General features: G+C 40.5%; 1 pseudogene; it reads left to right on the plus strand.

Moving 5' to 3' along the window:
- Nucleotides 1–612: 612 nt before the first annotated feature.
- On the plus strand, nucleotides 613–14,566 carry LOC134359243 (eukaryotic translation initiation factor 4E transporter-like; annotated as a pseudogene).
- Nucleotides 14,567–23,729: the final 9,163 nt, after the last annotated feature.

Below are 23,729 nucleotides of genomic sequence, written 5' to 3' on the forward strand. Positions count from 1 at the left end.
CCTAATGAAGCATCTCTAACAGTGAAATGTCCCACAGCACGAGCATTTAATCTGTTTTGTTTGTTTTCAAGATTATATTTTTATTTGTTTATTCTCACCACTCCAACTATTCACACACTTTTGTGAAGTACATTTCATCTTTAGAATTGTGCCCCTTTTTTTCACACTGTTATCTTTGTTCTGCATCATTTAACTGTATAATTTCCATCTGATAAGGAATGCATATCTAAAACCACTCTATAAACTTTTACTGAGAGGTTGAGAATTTCCATCATGTCCATGTTTGTTTCATGTTTTCAGTACTCCCATTTGTTTTGTTCTCCATAAATATAAAATTCTTTCTACAGAATGGGACATACAAAGCACTAGAGGAACTGAACAGGTCAGGCAGCACCCATGGGGAAGAATGAATAGCCAACGTTTCGGGCCAAGACCCTTCATCAGTCTTCTTTGGTTGCAGGGGAAAGTACCAGGGTACAGGGACATGTGGGTAGGGAGGGATAGCAGACCAGAATGTCACGGAAAGAGTTATCCCTGCAAAAAGCAGAAAGGGGGTGGAGGAGGGGAGAATGTGTATCCGGTGGTGGCGGGTCCATATTAGAGCAGGCAAAAATGACGGAGGAAGATCTTTTGGATGCGGGAGCAGGTGGGGTGAAAGGTGAGAACCAAGAGAAACCTGTTGTTCTTCTGCCTGTTTCAAAGCAGATGTGCAGTAAATGGAAGTATGTGTGAGGACTTCATCGATTATACAGAGAGGAAGGAAGACTTTGGCAGCATCTTGAGAACAGACAAGGTGGAGCTAAAGAAATTGAGGAAAAAGGGATTGATCGCACCCCTACATGAGGCAAAATGGGAGGAAGTCGTGAAAGAATCAGTTCCAATTCTCCAGAATGTATCCTTACTTCACACTTCCACCAGCCATCAGACTTAGCATATTATCTCTGTACACACTAATATATGGTATCCATAGTCATCTGGAGACTACCAATTTTGAAGTCCTGCTCTTCTTCAACTCATTCCCAGCTCCTCATTGCCTGCACCACCTCAGCCTTTCCAATTATGTCATTGGTACAATTTATGGATTGCAATCTCTGGTTGTATAATGTATACATACTTCGATAATAGATGTGATTTGACCTTTGAACTTTGAGTCATTCAGAGTTATTTCTGAAATAGGACTCATTTTTTGAATTGCATTGTGAATCATTTTTTGAATCAAATTAAGTATAGCTACTTTGAAAATAACAAGATGTCAATATTTTTTGTCACTGCATCCACTTCCTCCAAGACAAAACAGATTTAATTTTTTTTGATATCCAATCTGTAAGAAAACAAGTCCCTGCTGGTTCTTGACTTCTTTGCACAAACTATTTAATCTTGTTCGAGCATGGAATGAAAAAGCTTCGGGCTTTTGCTATTGATTGCCTGTTCAGAATCGAATCCTTTTGTGGGAATCTATATTATACAAAAACCTCCTGTATTCCGAGATTCCACAAATATGGGGTGTTGTTTGGATGCTTGATGGTCTTTAGATCATTCCAAGGCAACTAGTTACACATCCTTTAAATGTTTGGCACAAAGCCAGTATTTTGAACACATAGTTTCGACTAAACCACAGAAAAATAATGCCTCAGCTTTGTTACAAGTAAATTCAGTGCGGCTGAAGGAGGCATCTAAATATCATCCGTAGTAAATAGAAAACCTATCTGTATCAAGCATATTTCCATATTTTGTTTCCCTGCATCAAACTGTGGAATACATTAGTTGTCATCATGTCTGCTTCTGGAAAGTTATTTTTTTCTTCTTTGACTGCTGGTGTTAAAACTTGTTGATTCACATACCACTGTACAGCTCCGGTGCTCCTCCCTGAAAATATTATCAACACAAGGTAAGAGGATTGCAATCATCTGCCCACTTCACTAGAATAATAGGATTGACTAATAGGATCTTACAAAACTAAAAGGGGCAACTGCTAAATATTTGAATGAGTAGTCCATTCTAGACCCGACACACCCCAGCCAATTTCCCCATATCATCATCATTATGTGTGGTGTTGTATGACATGGGTGGTCACGGTCTTCCACCTGTCTTTAAGACCATGATCGTTCTTGGTAAATTTTTCTTCAGAAGTGAAGTGGTTTGCCATTGCCACTGCTGTTCTGGGCAGTGCCTTACGAGACGGGTGACCCCAGCCATTATCAATACCCCTCAGAGATAGTCGGCCTGGCATCAGCATAACCAGGACTTGTGATGTATACCAGCTGCTCATATGACCATCCACCACCTGCTCCCATGGCTCCATGTGACCTGATTGGGGGGGGAGGGGGCTAAACAGGTTCTACTTCTTGTCTAAAGGTGGACTGCAGGGACGGGGAGCCCGACACCTCCTTTGGTAAAGACATATCTCCACCCCACCTCCCTGCAAATTGATTCTCTGACTACATTTCGACAGGATTTGTTAATCATTGAAAAGACAGTGCTCATGCTGACCTCAGAGAAGGCGAACTGCAAAATTTCAGGAAGCTCCATGGTCTGGATTTTCCCTTTCTCAAGCTAAAATGTTGTCAGGCACCTTTTTTATGCTCAGTATAAGTGATGTCATCAAAGTAGCATCAGACAGATTGAAAACCAGGAAATTAAAAGGAATAACTTTTATAGAGAGTGAAATATAGATTAGGACAGTTACAGACGGCATGACTTTTAAAAATTGGTACTTTGAAATCCATGGAATTTGAAATAATTATACAGAGGAAATTAAGGACTGTGCATTTTTTTTTCAAATTCAGGGAGGTTGTTCAGCTATAATTATGATTAACTATGTTACTTAAAACAGAGGTGCATTTCTTTCAAAAATGTAAAATCTCCATTTTTCATAGCAAGAAAGGTGCATAAAATTATCCTGATCTATTGATATTTTGTAATGATTGAGATGGCAGTGCATCTGACCAACTATTCTGTTGATGAATAGCAGTTTATGGATTTTGACCTATGACTGCACAGGTATGAACACCAGAAACTGCTGTCATTTCATACAGTAAGGTATAAATGTTTAGCTTTTATAGTTAATTAAACTGCAAATTTTATGTTTCTATTATTAAAATTATCATGGAATCTAGTTCTATCACTTTCTTGTATTGTGTGTTGCTGATCATAGATGTCTACCTTATCAGCTACTGCCATTTCCAGATTAAAATGTTCTTTTTTTGCTTAAACTGGTTTACTTGCTTCATCAAATCCCCTCAGCTTTATATAAAAAATATCTCCTTATTTCTTTTGCTTTCCTATAAAGCTCCCCTACTCCCTCTTTCAATTGTGCCATATTTTTTAAAGGCTAATGTCCAGAAACGTGCAGAATTTCCAGATATTTGTATCACCTGAATACTTTCCCCTTTATTTACAAAACTGGGTGCTAATCTGTTTCCTTAACTGCCTCAGCAACTTGCCTTGTTCCTTCAAGCATGAGCATATACACCCAGATATCTGCTGGTATTATTTAGATTATACTGGAGAGGCAGTATAATCTATCCAAATTTTTTCACTTCATAGTTCATCATCATCATCAGGTGCCGTGCCCAGTTTGAGCTTTGACTGCCATGGCCCACACACTCCTGTTTCGGGTCAAGTGGATCAATTCATTGGTATTCATTTCCAGTTCTCTGGATGCTGTCTCCATCATCATTTGTCTTTGCCTTCCTTTTGCTTTCTTCCCTTCAATCTTTCCCATAATTACCAGGCATTCTAACTCCTCTTTCCTAATCACATGTCTAATAAAGTCATGCTGCCTTTTCATGATCTTATACATTATTTCTCTTTTTGTGCTTGCTCTGTTCATGACATCCTCGTTAGATATTCATTTCGTCCATGATATTCTTTGCATCCTCCTCAAAAACCACATCTCTGCTGCTTCAATTCGTTTCCTCATGTTACTAGATATTGTCCAACATTCTGATCCATATAACATAACGGGGTAAATGTAACATTTCAGTACTCTGAGGAGGGTTGTCATGCCTAGTTTAGTATTGGCCAGTATACTCTTCATTCTCGTAAAGGTGTCTTTTGCCATCCCTATTCTTCTTTTGATGTCCAAGTCGCACCTGCTATCTGATGTCACCCAGCTTCCTAAGTAGCAAAAGTTCTGTACTTGTTTTATGTCTTCCCCATTTATTTTCAGCCTGCAGATAGGATTCTCCTTCTTTTTGGATATCACCATACATTCTGTCTTTTTGTGATTGATAGATAGACCCATTTTTGCATTTTCTTCAACAACTATATCAATTAAGTTTTGTAGTTCTTCCTCCGTACTTGCAATTAACACAGTGTCATCTGCATATCTGAAATTATTGATGTTTTCACCGCCAACTTTGATTCCCAAGATGTCTCTTATTTTTTGTAATATTGTTTCACTGTACACATTAAACAAATCAGGGGAGAAAACACACCCTTGACTAATACCTCTCTTGATTTTCATAAACTGACTCACTTCTCCATCTATTCTTACAGCGGCAGTTTGTTCCCAGTACAGATTTCTGATTAGGCGGAGGTCTTTCAAATCTAGATCTAGAGTTTCCTGTAATATTTCAAATAACTTATTGTGCTTTACTTTATCAAATGCTTTTGTGTAGTCGATAAAACAAACAAACAAATCTTTTTGCACTTGAATAACTTCATAGTTATCTATATTAAATTGCATCTGCCACATATCTGCCCATTTCCTCATTCTTTCCCATATCTTTATGAAATTTTCAACTAACATAATAACTATGGGTATAAGTTTCATATAATTCACAGACTTCATAATTGTTCTGTTTTCACCCAGATCCAGATCATACATCAAAGTTCAAAGTAACATTTATTATCAGTGTACATACACGTCACCACATACAACCCTGAGATTCTTTTTCCTACGGGCATACTTAGCAAATCTAAAGAACAGTAACTGTAAACAGGATCAATGAACAACAAACTGTGCAAATGCAAATATAAATAAATAGCAATAAATAACGAGTATGAAGTAACATGAACTGAAAGTGCATGAAGTAATAAGATGAAGAGTCCTTAAGGTGAGACCATCAGTTGTGGGAACACCAGAAATAGAATTGGTGTGGTTATCCCCTTTTGTTCAAGAACCTGATGGTTGAGGGGTAGTAACTGTTCTTGAACATGGTGGTACGAGTCCTGAGGCACTTGTATCTTCTACCTGATGGCAGCAGTGAAGAAAGAGCATGGCCTGGGTGGTGAGGATCTTTGATGATGAATGCCGCTTTCCTACGACAACATTTCATGTAGATGTGCTCAATGGTTGGGAGGGCTTTACTCGTGATGTACTGGGCCGAATTCACTACCCTTTGTAGGATTTTCTGCTCAAAGGCATTGGTGTTCCCACACCAGGTCGTAATGCAGCCAGTCAGCACACTTCTCACCAAACATCTGTAGAAGCTTGACAAGGTCTTTGATGTCATGCCGAATCTCCACAGACTCCTGAGGAAGTAGAGGTGCTGTCATACTTTCTTTACAATTATATTTATATGATGGGTTCAGACAGGTCCTCTGAGATAGTGACACTGAGAAGTTTAAAGAGAAAAGAAGTATTCCTAATATTGACTGCTGATGTATCTCCCTGCCTCTAACTTACCTACGTCTCTGAAGTCATAAATTAATCCATTCACCACTAACCTCTTAGCCTGTTACTACCATTTCTTTATTATCATATGTTTCAGCTTTCCTCTAATGCTCATTATGTTGCAATTAATCAAATGTCTTTTCAAACTCTGCAAAATGTATCACACCATTTTCACCAAACCTTCCGATTACATTATCAAAAAGAAAGATTAATGACTTTGGTGTCAAGACCACAGAAATAGAAACACTAACCTATATCTATTACTGCCATAAATTATGTAATTCATTTTTGTTTCAAAGAAGCATGGGATTAAATTGTCGTCTCTGTTTATCTATCTGTGCAGTAATGGTCCAGAGCATGTTCAATGTTTGTTCCAAAGTATTTAAATATGGAAATCAGTGTCCTCCTCCCAATGAAATGGAAAAAGGAACGGCAACTTTAGGCCACTCTGAAAGCTCAGGAAAATTGTTAGTTTCCAGCTGTCTAAGATTTTTATGGGGCATAATATAACCTGAATACTGCTGCTTACTCAACAGAAATCACTCAAGTGGTTTCATTCACTCAATGATACCCCTCCCTATGGAGAAATTTCCTTTTAGCCTGTTTGAAATGCAGCATCCGTCCCCTCACCTCTTCCATCACCACCATCCAGGCACCTATACCACTCTTCCAAGTGAGGCAGTACTACTGTATTTGGTGCTTGTGACATGGCCTCCTCTACACTGTTGAGTCCAAGTGGAGAATAGGCAACTGTTTTGTGGGACACCTTGCACTTTGTCTGCAGTGGCCAACTCCAGCTTCTGGGTGCGCATCATTTCAACTATCCTTTCCACTCATACACCAACCTGTCTGCCCTTCACCTTCTCCATTGCTAGGGAAAGGTAAAATACAGATTAGACAAACAGCTTCTCATAGTCTACTTGGTCAGTTTTTAACCCAATGGTGCGATCATTGAATCCAGTTCAAGTCCAGTTTCAGGTAAACAAGTGCCCTCCTCCCAGAGACACTCAAATATCCACCGAGTTTTCTTCTCCCTCTGTTCATCCCTGCCATCCTCTCTCCTGGACTGGTTACATCTATCCATCATCCCCTTCCCATCTGGTTCTGCCGATCATCTACCACCTTCTATCCTACCCTTCTACATACTAGAAAATATATGGGCTACCTTCCTGTTCCCTCTCAGTCCTGATGCAATGAAATCATCAAAATAGGATACTGTGCATTTACTTTAATGCAGGCAGTGTGGTAAATAAGTTTGATGAGTAAAACGCACCGTGAGGGAATACGATTTGATGTTGATAATGGAAACTTGGCTCAAAATGGGGAAGGACTGGCACTAAATATTCATGGATACAAAGGGATCAGGAAGGAAAGAGAATGAAAGAAAGGAAGGGCTGCAGCATTAATTAACAAGAATATTACACAAGAGGGATAGGATATTACAGGGAGGTCAAAGACAGAATCTGTTTGGTTAGAGTTGAGAAACTGTAGAGGGAATATTACATTTCTGGGTGAATTCTAAGGTCACCAATGAATGGGAAAGATAGAGAGGATCAATTATGCAGGAAAATTACATGGAAGTGAAAATCTGAGATTGCAGTTAGAACATGAGTTATCCCAACACTAGCGGGGACAGCAATACCATTAAGGGCAGAGATGATGAGAAATTGTAAAACAGTATCCAGTGTAGCATATTTCCGGAAAAAGAAAGATGGTTTGCTAGATTTCATTCTGGGGAATGAGATGGGTTAAGAGCACAAGTTTCCTTAGGGGAACATTAAGGATACAGTGCCAATAACATCTTAAGATTTAGGTCAGCTTTCGAAAAGGAAAAGGAGCAACCCTAAATAAAAATGGGCCAGTTTCAATAGGATGAAAATGGATCCCGGAACAAGAGCAGACAGGTAGTAGAACAATGGGCTTCCTTTAAGGAGAAGATAGTTCAGATACAGCTAAGACACACTTCCATAAAGGGCAAAGGAAAAGCAACAAATCCAGACACGAAGGAAGACATTAAAAAAGGCTGATATGATATGTTGGGTTGTAAATACAAGTGAGGACCCGGTAGATTATTAAAGAAGCTAGATGGGTACCAATATCCCAGAAGGGAAGTTCACTAACGCTATTCAAAAGGGTTTAAACTAGTTAGGCAGTGATGGAAACCAGAACATGAGGTCAGAAAGTGGAGGTATTGAAAGGAAGGTAGATGTCATGACCAGTAAGAATAGGTGGGAGTAAGGTAAGAGACACAAAGGGATATTATCTTCCTGTCTTCTCTAGCCACAGACAAAATCCCAGGAGACTAGTGAGTAGCTAATATTGTTCCATTTTTCTGGAGGGAATTAGGGATGATCCTGGAAACAATAGATCAATGAGACTCATGTCAGTGGTAAGAGAAGATGTACTGGAGAAGATTCTCAGGGTTAGGATTTATGAGCATTTGCTCAATGTTAACCTGAGACAGTTAGAATGGCTCTGTATCATGTCTGAGTTTTTCGAGAAGTTAAAGCTATGATGAAGGTACATCTGTGGATGTTGTCTACATGGATTTTAGTAAGGCTTTTGACAAGACTATGATGCATGGGATCCATAGTGATTTGTCCATTTGTATTTGAATGAACTTGTCCATTGAGGACATAGGATAGTAGTCTATAGGACTTATTCTGACTTGTGTTGTTCTGCAGGGATCCATACTGGGATGTGTGTGTGTGTGTGTGTGTATATACACATTGATGGGTGGGCTATTAAGTTTGCAACTGATATGAAGATCAATGGTGTTATAGGTCAAAGGAAGAAGGTGCAAATTTTCCACAATATTTGGCTGGAATCTGGAACCCGTTGCATACAGGACGGTGGGTTGCAAGTCGTATTGTGCCCTTTAAAAGGGAATTGGGTAAATATGGTGGAGAAGAACTTGCAAAGACATGGAGGAAGAGTCATAAACAAGAGATGCTGGAAATCCGAGCAACACAGACAAAATGCTGGAGGAACCCAGCAGGCCAGTGTGGTAAACCATATATATATGTTGTAACTGGGTTACCTGTCTGGACACACCCCTCTGCTGATTGCCCCTGTGGCTCCTCCCACAGAGTTCTGAATAAAGGCGATTTCACCATTGCTCCTCCTCCTCAGGTCAGGGGCAGACACTCAGTATGAAGGTCACATTTTACTGCAAATAAAAGCCTTTCAGTATTTACCCTACTTCCAGTCTTTTGGAGTAATTTAAGGTGCATCAGCCAGGCAGCATCTATGGATAAAAGTACAGTCAGCGTTTCGGGCTGAAGCCCTTCGGCAGGACGGCTGAGAAAGAGTTATTGGTCAGTTCTCTGGAGTTGCTGTAGTAGAGAGCCAGCAAGGGTACGGCAGGTTGAATGACCACTCTGTCTGTAACTATTCCATGGTATGTTGGTATTGTACTGTAAAATAATTTGACTATGAGAATAGAAGATTCGGAAAGTCTTGTTCCTGTTATACTGGTGAGACATTGTGTACAGGTCCGATCTGCATTCAGGAAGAGGGAGTCTTTTAAGAAGTGAAATAGTGAGAGCTCAAGGCGAACACGTTCCCATAGAGTGAAGGGTAAGGAAAGCAGGTGTATGAAACCCCTGATGTCCAGGGATAGCGGCAGATAAAAAAAACAGGAAGCTTGTGCGAGGAATGGAGTGTGTCTTCAGGAGTATAGATAGTGTCTGTTTGGGGGTGGGAGGTTTAAAAGATAGAAATTGAAAATATAAAGAGAGGCTGCAAAATATCTCCGGTAGATAAGATCAAGAAAAATACAAAGGGGCTTTTAAGTATTTTAAGAACAAATGGGTAATTCAGGAAAGTGTTGGGCCCATGAGGGAGCAGAGCTACAACCTACACGTGGAACCACAGTACGTGGACATGGTCTTGAATGAATACTCTTCATGTGTATTCACCAAAGAGAAAGATGCTGTGGAGATTTTATTTTGGTCAGTGAAATTCTAGAGCACATTAAAATTGAAATGGAGGAAATATTAAGTTTCTTAGAAGACAAAGGTGGAACAATCCCACAGGCCTCCTGAGATGTATTCCAGCCTGCCATGGAAACCATCACCTGACAGAATATCTTACATTTCTGATGCTGCAAGTGAGGTGCCAGATGACTGGAAGACAGCAACATGGTACTTTTATTCAAGAAGGGCAGCAGGATAGAACAGGCATTGATAGGGCAGTTAATCTAACATCAGAGGTTGGAGAATTACCAAAAAAAATGAGTGACAGGATTAATCTATACTTGGGAAAACAGAGATTGATCAAGGATTTATTGTTTCGTATTCATGTATAGAATGATCCTTATGGCTTGCTGTCAGGCTTCCCAGTGTGTTACATACTGAATGGAATGTGAGAGGGCATTCTGGATAGACAACTTACAAATGAAATATACAACAGAACGTTTGTTCCACACCTCGCCGTCTCTCATGTGTGTTATTCACAGTCACCCAGCTTCTCACGACCACAAACACAACAACTGGCGATGAGGTGACAAGTCCTCACACGATACTTTATTGTTTCGTTCCCTTAGGTAAGAAAGTCCAATTGAAAAGAAGAAGCTGCACCTTGCGAGATGTGGTGAGTGAACGGCTGCAGGAAATGTGGTGAGTTAAGAATCTGAGGGGAGAGAACGCGAACGGGACAGTTAAATAAAACAAATAAGCGAGGGAGAAGACTTTAACGCAAACAACAGGAATTCTGCAGATGCTGGAAATTCAAGCAACACACATAAAAGTTGCTGGTGAACGCAGCAGGCCAGGCAGCATCTCTAGGAAGAGGTGCAGTCGACGTTTCAGGCCGAGACCCTTCGTCAGGACTAACTGAAGGAAGAGTGAGTAAGGGAGAAGACTTGTTAACTTTTCTGGAACATGGTTGTGTTTGAAAATGATTGAAAGTATAGGGCCTTATGACAAAATGACAGAGCAATGGGGATCATATTCTGAAAGATTTGAATATTTTGTACTGGCAAATCAAATTTTAAATGATATTCACGTTCCAACTTTTCTGACTGTGATGGGTGCAAAAATGTTTTAATTTATTACACAGTCTAGTGCAACCTGCTGAGCCTGGAGATAAGCCTTATGAGGATATATTTTAAATCTTAAGGCATCACTATTCACATAAACCTTTTATTACTGTTGAGAGGTTTAGATTTCATAAAAGGAATCAAGAGGAAGGCGAGTCTGATTCACAGTTTGTGGTGGTTTTGAAGCAATTGTCTGAACCCTGTGATTTTGGGTAGATATGAATGACACATTATCTGATAAATTCCTATGTGGTCTGTGTAGTGAGGCAATTCAGAAACACTTGCTTACAGAAGGCAGACTAACATTACAGAAGGCAATTGAGCAAAACTGGGCATTCAATGCTCGTATAAGGATCTAGATTGGTGAAACTGAGGCAAAAAGGGACAAGTGCCTGTAAAAGCAAAAGGACACTGTCAATCAAAAACACTGCAAAGAAGAAAAATGACTTTTGAAAAAACAAAAAGAAACATGAGAAAAAGATGGAACATACTGAGGACGGACTGAGTGACTCTCACTCTGTGCTTGAAAGGCTTTACATGTTTTATCTGTTTCAGGACACAAAGACGGGCGATAGGATGAGCCCATGGTTGGATGGGGCCACAGTGAAGATGCAAGTGGACATGGGTGCTGCAGAATCGCTGGTGTCAGAAATAGTTTCGTCGTCATTAGGTCGCATCTGGAATTTCCAGTTGGCGGACGGTTTCCCTTCACGCCGCTCTGACATTTTGGGAAATCATGTACTCGGCAGGTTAGAGCGGTGGTCTGCCTTTGCCTTCTGCCAGGTGAGTTTAAAGAGGTCACCACCTCTTGCAGTGGATGACCAGGACGTCTGAGTGGCTTGTTGTGTTCTTAGCGCTCCACCAACACCTGCTGGCCTGCCTTCTTGACCGTTGGACCATTAATTGGTCTCCTCCGCTCAATCCGCCAAAGCCAGACTTCACACGCAGGTTTAGACAGATCCCCTACCTCACTGAGGGTCGAAGACCCGTCGGCTACCCTCACCTGGTCTGGCCTGTCTGCCAAGACGGTTTACAGGGGTGTGGCCGCTGTGCGTGATACAGCTACTTGAAGCCACAGGTGAGAGCTGAGCACCAGGTGGGGACCAAAGGTGGACGAGCTGCTCTGAAAAAGGGCACGGCAGGCCCCCCACCAGAGGTTCTACCCCTCCCTAGACACCCCATACATCCCAGAAATTGTTTACAAGGAGAAAATGCAGTATCTCACCTCAGAAGGAGCAAGGCTGACTTTGAAGACTTACACTGGTGAGGTTGTTCCATTGAGGGGAGGAGTACTTGTTACAGTGGAGATTAACAAACAGAGAAAGAAACTTCCACTGCATGTTTTTAAGGGGATTAATCCATGCTCCTAGGCTGCTTGTGGCTGGAGCAGCTCAAACTCAACAGGCACGAAGTGCACTTGATTGGTGGAAGCACCAGTCTACAAGAAGTATTGAAGAAATGCACAGGAGTACTCAATGGAGAACTGGGCAGTATGAAAGGAATCCCTGTTAAGCTGGCTGTTTAAGCCCCTGGATTCTTAGCGGAGTGGCGGAGATGGCTGCTGAGCCTCGGTGGCAGCATGGATAAAAAAGTATGGATTGAAGAAAAAGATCAATTAAATGATACAATAAAAATGTGCGGCATGAAGAAACCAAGGAAAAGCTACTAGAAACCATAGGCAAAGCAGAGACCAGCATGTCTTATGGAAAAATGTGACAGTGAAGGCATCTGGAACCCTAAAAAGTGTCATGTATCCTTGTATCCCAGTTCTGACAGGAGCTTGTCACTGAATGGAACTAAGAATGACTGTGCTTCAGATTTGGAGAGAGCAGTTCTCAAATGAAAAATTTGGAGAATAAAGGAAGAAGATCCTGGTGGTGCGCTGAAGCTTTGGTGGTGGCTGTCATGTGACCAATACCTCCAATAGTCGATGATCTGGAAGCCCATTGGCAAATAAAGAGAATGAAAATATTTGTGGGTTGAAGTGCCAGTGGAGAATTGGAAGTGGGTGCATGATAACATGAAGGACCTTTGATCGGAATGGCAGAGACAAAGGTTTGCGTGACAGAGCTTCTAGAGAAGAAGGGAATGAGACTTCGAGGAAAAGCACTTCTGAAGAGAGTTTCAGAATCAGAATCAGGTTTATTATCACTGGCATGTGTTGTGAAATTTGTTAACTTAGCAGCAGCAGTTCAATGCAATACATGATAATAAAGAAAAAAATAAATAAGTATATCAATTACAGTAAGTATATATATGTGTATTGAGTAGATTAAAAATAGAGCAAAACAGAAATAATATATATTAAAAAAGTGAGGTAGTGTCCATGGGTTCAATGTCCATTTAGGAATCGGATGGCAGCAGGGAAGAAGCTGTTCCTGAATTGCTGAGTATGTGCCTTAAGGCTTCTGTATCTCCTTCCTGACATTGCCTTTCTGAGGCACTGCTCCTTGAAGATGTCTTGGGTGCTATGTTGTCTAGTACCCAAGATGAAGCTGTCTAATTTTATGACTTTCTGCACCTCCGTTCGGTCCTGCGCAGTAGCCCTCCCCCCCCCCAAATAACAGACAGTGATGCAGCCAGTCAGAATGCTCCCCGCGCTACATCTATAGAAGATTTCGAGTTTTTTAGTTGACAAACCAAATCTTTTCAAACTCCTTGTAGTTGCATCAATATGTTGGGACCAGGTTAGATTCTCAGAGATCTTGACACCCAGGAACATGAAATTGCTCACTCTCTCTTCTGATCCTTCTATGGGGATTTGTTCATGTCCGCTCGTCTTACCCTTCCTGAAGTCCATAATCAGCTCTTTCATCATAATGACATTGAGAACAAGGTTGTTGCTGCGACACAATCATCTAGCTGGTATATCTCACTCCTCTACACCCTCTCATCTCTATCTGAGATTCTACCAACAATAGTTGTATCATCAGCAAATTTATAGATGGTATTTGAGCTATGCCTAGCTACACAGTCATGGGTATAGAGAGAGTAGAGCAGTGGGCTAAGCACACAGCCCTGAGCCAGTGTTGATCATCAGCGAGGAGGAGATATCACCAATCCACACAGATTGGGGTCTTCTGGTCAGGAAGGTGAGTGGAGGTGATGCAATTCCTGTACTGAAGAGGAACCAGAATGGTTTTCAGCTGGCCCCACTGCTCAATCAGAAGCAATAGAGCTGACAGGCTTTGATGATAGAGTGCTATTGGATGAACCAGGACGGGCAAGGTGGTGGAGGAAGCGATCAGAAACCCATAAAGAATGCAACGGTGCTGCCCAAGCAGAGATACCTACTATTTCTGCATCAGAAGCTGACCAAGAAGTTCCCTAGGAAACAATTCTGTCTGAACTCTCAATGGGGGACTTTGACTTGAATGAGTTCTTCAGCACGGAGAAGAGTGTATCTGGACTAGCATCGATGTTTGAAGAGGAGCTTGGTGAAGGATCAGTGTCATTCTGCCAGTTCAGTCAATGGTTTTCAAGTGACCTAAGTAGACCCTATTAGTAGTCTGCAGTCCACCCCACATGAAGAACTTAGGAGATTTGCTGTTCTGGAGTAGAGGATTCCAACTCTTGTCTCACAGCTTGGAAACAACATTGCTTCCATTCCATCATGAGAAGATAATAAGGAGATTAATAAAAGGGTTCGTAGTTTAAAAATAATGCAATATTCAAATATGGATGTAACACTACAGCTGTCCGGTCTCACTGCTGATAAGGAGAAACTAAAGGAGAGGTCACAGACTGGAGTGGTTTTGTCTGTGGAAGTGGAGAAAGCGGAACTGAAAGCTCTCAAAATGGAATCTGAGTGGAGGCTTGCCACCCTGTTCATGGTGGAATTTCCAGAACTGCATCTGGTCCAAAATAAGTACAAAAAAAAAGGACACAGATATAACCGCTTTTAATAAGCTAGTTAACGGTATGAAGGTTTTGCAATCAAAACCTCCTGGAACTCTACTCTTTCTGAGGTGGCAATACAGTATCCAAGCCCAGATCTATACCTTTACCACCAAGAGGTAAAAGATTTTGGTGTCATCCCCAGGTTGTCAGTACCCTTTCAGGAACAGGCAGCCTCCAAATAGATTGAATCTCTAGTTTAGTGACTAACTGTCAGACCATGGGACAGAATAATCCTCAGGGTTATGTCTGGGATTAGGGGAAGTCTACTTTCTTCCCCCAGTTTAGAAAAAAAATGTTTTTTGTTGTTGGTTGAATTTGATCATTACTCCATTGAATATTAATAGTTCAACAGCTGGCTTGTGAATGAGAAGGGGGAGAAACTTTTAAGGGGGGTGTGAAGAGATATGTTAAGTATTCATGAAAATTTTAACCCTTACGAGTTGCTGTCGAGCTCCCCTGTGTGTTATATACTGGACGTAATGTGAGAGGGCATTCTGAGTAGATGACTTACAAGCACAGCAAACAGCAGGATGTTTGGTTGTCATCTCCTTGTCTCTTGTATGTGTTATTCACGGCCACCTGGCTTCCCAGTACCACAAACATAACACTTATTAGTGGGAGATCCCTCCCGACTAAATCTATCGAGCATTTTGAAGAGCAAGCTTGTTATATTTATAAGGTCATTGCAATTGACGTGGTTCTTAAGGACTTCACTGAGACCTTTAACAAGGTCCGACGTGGAAGGGAGGTCCAGCTAGAACCCGTGAGTCCAAGGCAGGTTGGCAAATTAGATCCAAAACTGAGAAGGAAGATGGTGATGAAGGGTCTCTGGAAGCCTGTAACCAGCGACACACCACAGCAAACAGTGCAGGGGCCCTTGCTGTTTGTTTTATGCATTAAGAACTTGGAGTCATAGTCAAAGAGAGATACAACACGAAAACAAGCACTTTGGCCCACCCAGTTCACATTAATGGCTAACCAGCCACTTACACTAATCCTGTTTATATTTCCCCCACATTCTCATTGATCCTCACAAATTCTACCACTCAACGACTAAGAGCAACTTACAGTGGCCAATTAACACACACACACACACACACACACACACACACACACACACACACCTGCAACTCCTTTGTCAAAGTGGGAAGAAAATGAAGCACCCAGAGAAGAGCAATGAAGTCACAGGGTATGTGTGATCTCCACTCACAATCAGGCTTCAATCTGGGTCTCGACACTGTGTGGCAGCAACGCTGTATGGACCCAGATGGGTATGCGGGAGATATTACTTCCTGAGTTTGCAGGTGGTTTGGATGTTGTTGTTGACAAGAGATTTGGATGCTGTTGTTAACGAGAAGAAGAGTCTAAGGCAACAGAATGATGTTGATCAACTAGCAATTGGGCAGAGCAATGGGTGATGAACCTTAGTCCTTCTAAGTGTGATCTAAGCAACACACACAGAATGCTAGAGGAACTCAGCAGGCCAGGCAGTATATACGGAAAAGAGTAAACAGTTGACATTTCAGGGCCGGGACCCTTCATCAGGACATCTTTTCCATTGAAGCTGCCTGGCCTGCTGAGTTTCTCCAGCATTTTGTGTGTGTTGCTTGGATTTCTAGCATCTGCAGATTTTTTCGTCTGAGTGTGAGCTAATGATTTTGGGAGGTGCCTGATAAGGGGAGGACATGTATCATTATGGTAGGGCCCTAAGAAGTAGTGATCAACAAAGGGGACCATGGTGTATATGTCCTGAAGGTGGAGGCATAGGTAGGTAGGGTGTCGAAGGATGCTTGTGTTCATCAGCTATGGCATAGAGCTTAAGAGCCAGAAAGTCTAGGTACAACTTTAGGTTAGGCCACAGCAGGGACATGGTGCTCTGGTCTTCACGAAGTAAGAATGAAATGTCACATTGGAGACTGTATTGAAGAGATTCACTGGGGTATTGCTTGGGATAGAATGTCTCAATTGTGAGTGACTCGAAAGTCTGGGCTAGTTTGTCTTGGAGGTGTGGTAGCCAAGGAGGGACCTGACAGAGTTTAAGAAAATTAGAGAGCAGTTGATAGGGTAGATTTTAGGAAATCTACCAGAGGAGTCCAAGACCAGATGTCAGAGATTTAAGGAGAGTTGTAAAAAGTTGAGAGGGGACCTGGAGAGTTTTCCCCACCCACACAGAGGGTGAATGAAATCTGAAAATTACTTCCTGAGAACATGGTGGAGGCAGGTGCTCTCACAGCACTTAAGGATAAACATTTGAATCAAAGCATGGTAGGCTAGCGGCTAATGCTATTCAACGGGACTTGTATCAATAGGTTCACAATGGCTAGCATAGATATGGTGGGCCAAAGGGTCTCCTGAGCTATGTGACTCCATGGTCTCCTTAAGGAAGTTTGTACTTGTAACTGAGAGAAGGCAGTGACTTTCACCAGACTAACCCCTGAGATGGTGAGTCTCTCTATGCGGAGAGGTTAACGAGACTGGACCCATATTCCCACGTTTTAAAGAATGCAAGATAATCTTGTTGACGATACAAACTGACAGTGTTGATTGAGGTGTCAAGTTTCAAGTTAAGGGAGTCCGACTTTCAGGTTAGTGAGAAAAAAATTTCTTCACATTTTTTGCCACCACGGGAAAGCATAATTTTAAGGTGATTGGAGGAAAGCATGGAGGTGGATATCTGAGGTAGTTTTTTTTCAACTGAGAGTGTTGACTGCACAGAAAATGCTGCCAGGGATGATGGTAGAGACAGATACATCCGGGACGTTTAAGAGACTTTCAGACAGACACACAAATGAGAGAAAAAATGGAGGGCTATGTGAGAGAGAAGGGTTGCATGTAGAGTACGTTAAAAGGCTAACACAACGTTATGGGCTGAAGGGCCTGTAATGTTCTATGGTCACCATAGTGGGGTTAACCAGTGGAATTCTCTGTCCTAGAGAGTAGCTCAGTCACTATATTCAGGCAAGTGAGTGACAAAAATTAGATAAAGGAAATAAAAGGAATCATGGGATCTTCAATAAGTTAATACCGAAGTAAAAGAATAAAGATTTTATATTTCACCGAAGTCAGCCTGCTTCAGAATATGACTAAGTTATTAAAATGACTTTCTTCTTTCATGCAGGTTTGTTATCTGACATTTGAACATTGAGGTGACTATCACTATTTATTTACATTGCCAAGGGCATAACAAAAGACTGCAATCCTGTCAGTGTGGAATTAAAAGAATGTTTATATGTATCCGGGTATTTGAAAACTGGTGCCGGATAGCCAGAGAAAAGTAACAGAGAACACTGCCACCTCCTGGAAATTCGAAGCAAGAGCAAATAATCAGGCCAGTCACATTTTTTCCAAAAAAGAATGAAGGAAATGAGCTTGGAATTTCCATTTCACTTAGGGATGGAAACCAGAAGTAGGAGCATCAGGCAGCCAACACATCGTTCAGGGCCAATATTAGTTTGTGCACAGATCTGGAAAGATTTACAAAGCTCACAAATTGCAGAACTATTTTACTTCTGGTGACCTTTGCATTTCCCGTACAGTAGATAGCACAAAAAGACACTTAAAATATAAAATGTCCAAAGTTATTTCACACAATCATAAGGCAATTATGAATTTTCATAAGATTCTGTTCAGTTAAAATTCTGTATATTATTCAAATACATTTTGCTCTTTTGTGACAAGTGCATTATAAGAGTCATGATTCTTATAAAACAAGCCGAGTTTCATCTTGCAAAACTCTCCGAAGGATGCATTATTTATGACAATTTCAGATTCATTAAAAAAAACAATTTCTAGAATACATCCTATACTTTAAAAATATATGAAACAGTGAACAACTTCGCTTCAAGTGCTCCATCACAAATGGAAATTTCCTTGCATCCTTTCCAATCAGGTCTTTAAGATAAAAGTGCAACACAGACGCTATACCAGAAAACTATCCTGAGGACTTTAAAAAGATTCATTTCTAGCGACTGTACTTTTTTTCATAGATGCTGCCTGGCCTGCTGAGTTCCTCCAGCATTTTGTGTGTGTTGCTCTGCATTTCCAGCATCTGCAGATTTTCTCTTTTTTTTCATTTCTATGGACTTAGTAAATTAGTAAATTTAGTAAACTTAGTAAATTGCTTGCATAAAATGAATGCCAACACTATAACACATAAGATACAGCTGGCTAGAAAACAATAAGCAGAAGAAATTTGCTGTAAAATGGAGTCACTCTTTTCATTGCCTATACACATATGACCACTGAAATTAGTCTTATTGAATGTACCACTACCCAAGCATATTAACAGCATTCGGAGAAATGGGTTCAATTGTACAGTGCGTCATTAATATAGTAGATATAAGTTACTCAAAATATACTTGCGATAGAACATAAGCCTAAAAATGGCTCCAAAACATTAGGCCTAAAAATGGTTCTCTTCTTTTTAAAATATTGGTTTACAGTTTATATCCAGTTTATAGATCTTGCAAAGTTTACCATCTGAACTGTTCCTTGCCCTCCTCCCATCTAAAAGTATTTAAGCACAAAGGAAAGTGAACCAAAATATGTGAAAAACTCTTTGAAAAGCTTTTCTAAGCAGACATCCCTTCAGCACAAGGGGAAGTGTAAACTAAATTGTTCTTAGCTGCCTTTAACACCTTCCTGAAGTGACTTCCACTGTGAAAGGATTTACAGGGAGACTAGAAGCAGGGTATCAAGGACTCTCTTAAGTCATTTTCAAATACTGTAGTTTAAAGGTTGATTTGGAATCCAGAGCATCTCATGATTAGCGAAGACTCAACCAACTTGAGCAAATATTTTCTCATGTAGCTGTTGAGTGATCAATTTAAAGTGATATGTAATTGCAAAGATTTGTTTCACTTGTTCTACTTTATACTGCTTTGTTTCTAAGGAGTCAGCTCACACAGTAAGAAAGCAAGAAATGAAACAAACAGTGGATTTCACAGGGCACCCTACTTGAACATGAACTGAAAAAAATGGCAGTAATATACAAAGGCTTTGATCGTGAAGAAGTTAATATATGCATGGACTAACTGGGTAGTTACTATAATAATCATAGTCTACGATTTAAATCCTTTGTCTGAACACTATAAACAATTTATAGATATAGGCTGTGTGCTTAAAGCAACTGAGATGACTAAGAAGGTAAATTACCAAAATCAGTCACCTATAGGCTCTCAGAAACCAAATCAGGTAATGGTACCCCACACACAACACTGGAGAAACTCAGCAGGCCAGGCAGCATCTATGGAAATGAATAAACATTCAGTTTCAGGCAGAGACCCTTTTACTATGGGTATATTTAAAAGACTAGAATATTAACCCTGTCCTGAGTCTCTTCTGGCATAGAATTTGTATTCAGTGGCTTAATGACACTGCTTACCAGTGACCTCACATGAAAGGACAGATTGCATGATTACATAAACACAAACTTGCAGAGGGTGGCTCCATTAGTAAAAGTGAGTCATTGCATGGATGACAGGTCCTTCTGCAATGTAGCAACATCCCATGGGTCATAGCATTCATAACAAAAGTAAAAATTTAATATTCTCCAAAAGTAAACCAATATCCTTAAAAATTCAATACAGACAAAACCTAAATGCTTACAAGCAACTTAACAAAATCAAAATTAACTGCTCAATCTCTTGCAGCTGTTAATATGGACAACACTTCTTCCCCCAACAGGCATGGGAATGTGGAAACTGTTTTCAATTCTCTACAGAATTACATCCATGACCACCAAGTACTGTATTTAAATGAGATATCCTTCCCAAATCTGGCTAATTTGTAACTGCACCATGGATTTCATAGATCCAAGTTCAGAAGTAAAATAAAATGCAGATGCTGGAAATCTGAAATAAAAATGGAAAATGTTATATATACACTGTGGTCAGTATTAGTAACATCAAGTTCCTGGGTGTCAAGATCTCTGAGGATATAAGCTGGTCCCAACATTTTGGTGCAGCTATAAAGAAGGCAAGACAGCAGCTATATTTCATTAGGAGTTTGAAGAGATTTGGTTTGTCACTTAAAATACTCGAAAACTTCTGAAGATGTACCATGGGAAGCCTTCTGACGGGCTGCATCACTGTCTGGTATGGGGATGGGCTACTGCACAGGACTGAAAGAAGCTACAGAAAGTTGCAGAATTGGTCAGTTCCATCTTGGGTACTACTCTTCATAGCACCTGAGACAGCTTCAAGGAGTGGTGCCTCAGAAAGGAAGCATCCATTATTAAGGACTCCCATCACCCAGGACATACCCTCTTCTCATCATTACCTTCAGGAAGGAGGTACAAAAGCCTAAAGGCACATGCTCAACTTCTTCCCCTCTGCCATCCAATTCCTAAATGGATATTGAACCCATGAACATTACCTCAGTTTTTTAACATATATTATTTCTGTTCTGCACAATTTTAATCTGTTTAATATACATATATATTTACTGTAATTGATCTATTTTTCTTCTTTCTATATTATCTTGCATTGCACTGTATTGCTGCTGTTAAGTTAACAAATTTCATGACACATGCTGGTGATAATAAACATGATTCTGATTCTCTAAAACATGATTATCCTTGTCAGCTTGACACATTTTCCAAAAATAATTCCAGCGACAATCCTGGAAATTATTGATCGATGAATCTCTTAACAATGGATAGGGAAGCTATTGAAGAGGATTCTTAGAGATAGAATTTATGAGTACAGTGGATTCTGACTAATTGGGACACAATAGGAAGTGTACATTTTCACCCAATTAAGTGGCTGCCTCAACAGCTAAAGTTTCATGGAAATAGTTAAAAAGTTATAAAAAAAGATGTTTAGTAATAAATTATGTATTTAAATGAATACAGAATAAATTAGAACACTACTAATAGTTCTGCAGTACTTTAAAACTGTGTATTGCTTCCCCATAATTAATGATGGACCAACTCATCCAAAGTATGCAATGAACAAAATCAGTGCAAACACCTTTCTGTAGATAATAGACTGTCTTCATTCAATGCTATCAATGATTGCATCCCCCAAATCTTCATTTTCATTTTACATTCAAGATGATTGTCAATACCTTCAAATTCCTTGTAGGTTCTAACTTGCTGAAGCAGTGAAATTGTTTCATTTTCACTCCTGGCTGTTTTTGGCATCTCCAAACTTGACTGCTTGAAACCGCAGTGAGCAAAGTAGCTCGGAATCGTTTTACTGCTTATTTCTCGCCAACTATCTGCGACAGAAACCTCTGTTATTTTGAGTACAAGCACATGCAACACACTACTTAAAAACTGCTCACTCTAAGCAGCTGAGAATTTAAATCAGTCCTACTCCTCAAATAGTGTCCTCTGTTTCTAAACTTCCATCAAAATGTACACACCCTCTAAGTCACTCTCTCGAATGGTGGACCTCCAGGTGTTTCTGGGATCTATTTAAAACAACTAATCTTCCTGCATGTGTGCCATGTTTGGGCATGTAATTGTAACCCTCCCACTTTCAGTTGGATGAGAATACTACCCTTTTCCTTTCTCTCCCTCTTCCCTTTAACCCAGACCTCCAATCATAACCTCTTGTTTGCCTGGACCTTCAGTCTCAAACTTGCACGTTCTATTCTTACTTGTCCAGATCTTATATTGCCTATTCACTGATGGCAATAAAATTGCTCTTCTGAACCAGGGTACCACCCCACCTCCACCATATCCAAAGAGTGCACACACTCTTGATTTCATCAATGGTGCCAAGGGCAAGAGGGTTAAAAGCTTCCATTCGTTGAAGTGACATCACCAGTCGTCTATCCTGTTCCAACCACACAAATGTCACGGCTAAGAGAATACACCAGGGCCTCTACTTCCTGGAGAGTAGGAATAGAAATTTGGCGTGACTTCCCTCACCAATTTATATCAAAGCGCCACAGGAAGCATCCTATCTGAATGCAACATGGCTTGGTATGTGAAATACTCCACCCAAGACTGCAAGAAGTGCAGAGACTTGTGGACACAGAAACCAGCCCCCCTTCTATGGACTCAGCCAACATAATCAAAGACTCCACCCACCCTGAACATTCTCTCTTCTCCCTCTTCCATCATGCAGAAGATACCGAAGTCTGAAAGCATGTACCTCCATGCTCAGGTACAACTCTATCATGCTACTATAAGTCAATTGAATGGTCCCCTAATACTATAAGGTGGGCCAATGATCTCACAAACCACCTTTCATGATCTTGCACCTTATTGACTACCCACACTTCACTTTCTATGTAACTCCTTGTTCCACACTGCTATTATTTTCCCTTGTACTTGCTCAATGCACTGTATAAATGAAGAGCTTTTTGGGTGACATACAAAACAAAGTTATTTTTACTGTACCTCAGTACATCCAACAATCAGTGGACAACAAAGATATTGCTTCCTGAATACTTCTGGGTGTATCGTATGGATTTTGGGCTGCTGATCATGAAAATCACCATGAAATTTCCCAACCATGCACTATTCTTTCGAAATTCCCTATATTTGTTATTTCAATTCATAATTCAAGCCATAATAACTGATGCCAAGATTAAGGAAGGCATTATTGTTGGTCCACAAATCAAAAATGTCTTTTCTTTAAGACCTCTCTTCTTTTCTAAAATTGGACGAATTATGTACATTGATATATGTTTTTGCTAATAATTCTACTTTTTCAGAGTTAGTAACTGCAACCTTCTCCCCACCATGCAAAAGCGGTAATACATCAAGTTTTCTAAGCACCCCCCCCCCCATCCCGATTTCGGTTACCATGTGCCAGACTTCCCTCACCTGGATCTCTTTCCTAATGCTATCACAGTACATCCTCCAATAAAATTGCTTTGCCTTTCTCACTACTTACTAACTATAGCTTGAGCGCTTTTAAATTCTATGAAAGATGAATTGCAGTAACATTTCCTAACTTTCCTAAAAACTTTATTCTACTCCTTCACAGCTCTTTTACATTCATTGATCCACCAGGGAACAGCTTTGCTTTCTACGACTGTGATTCTATGATTCATTATCTCCCAACAATCTAGGGATTGGCTCCTTAGCTACAGAGTTGAGTATAGAGCACAAAACAAGGTAACTCAATTTGCCTTTTTAAAATTCCATTTGGGGATCTGAGAACCTTTCCTCTGAAACACAGCAATTCCCATTGTACAGATAATGGGGAA

Source organism: Mobula hypostoma, chromosome 20, assembly GCF_963921235.1.
Source record: "Mobula hypostoma chromosome 20, sMobHyp1.1, whole genome shotgun sequence".
Classification (NCBI taxonomy): domain Eukaryota; kingdom Metazoa; phylum Chordata; class Chondrichthyes; order Myliobatiformes; family Myliobatidae; genus Mobula; species Mobula hypostoma.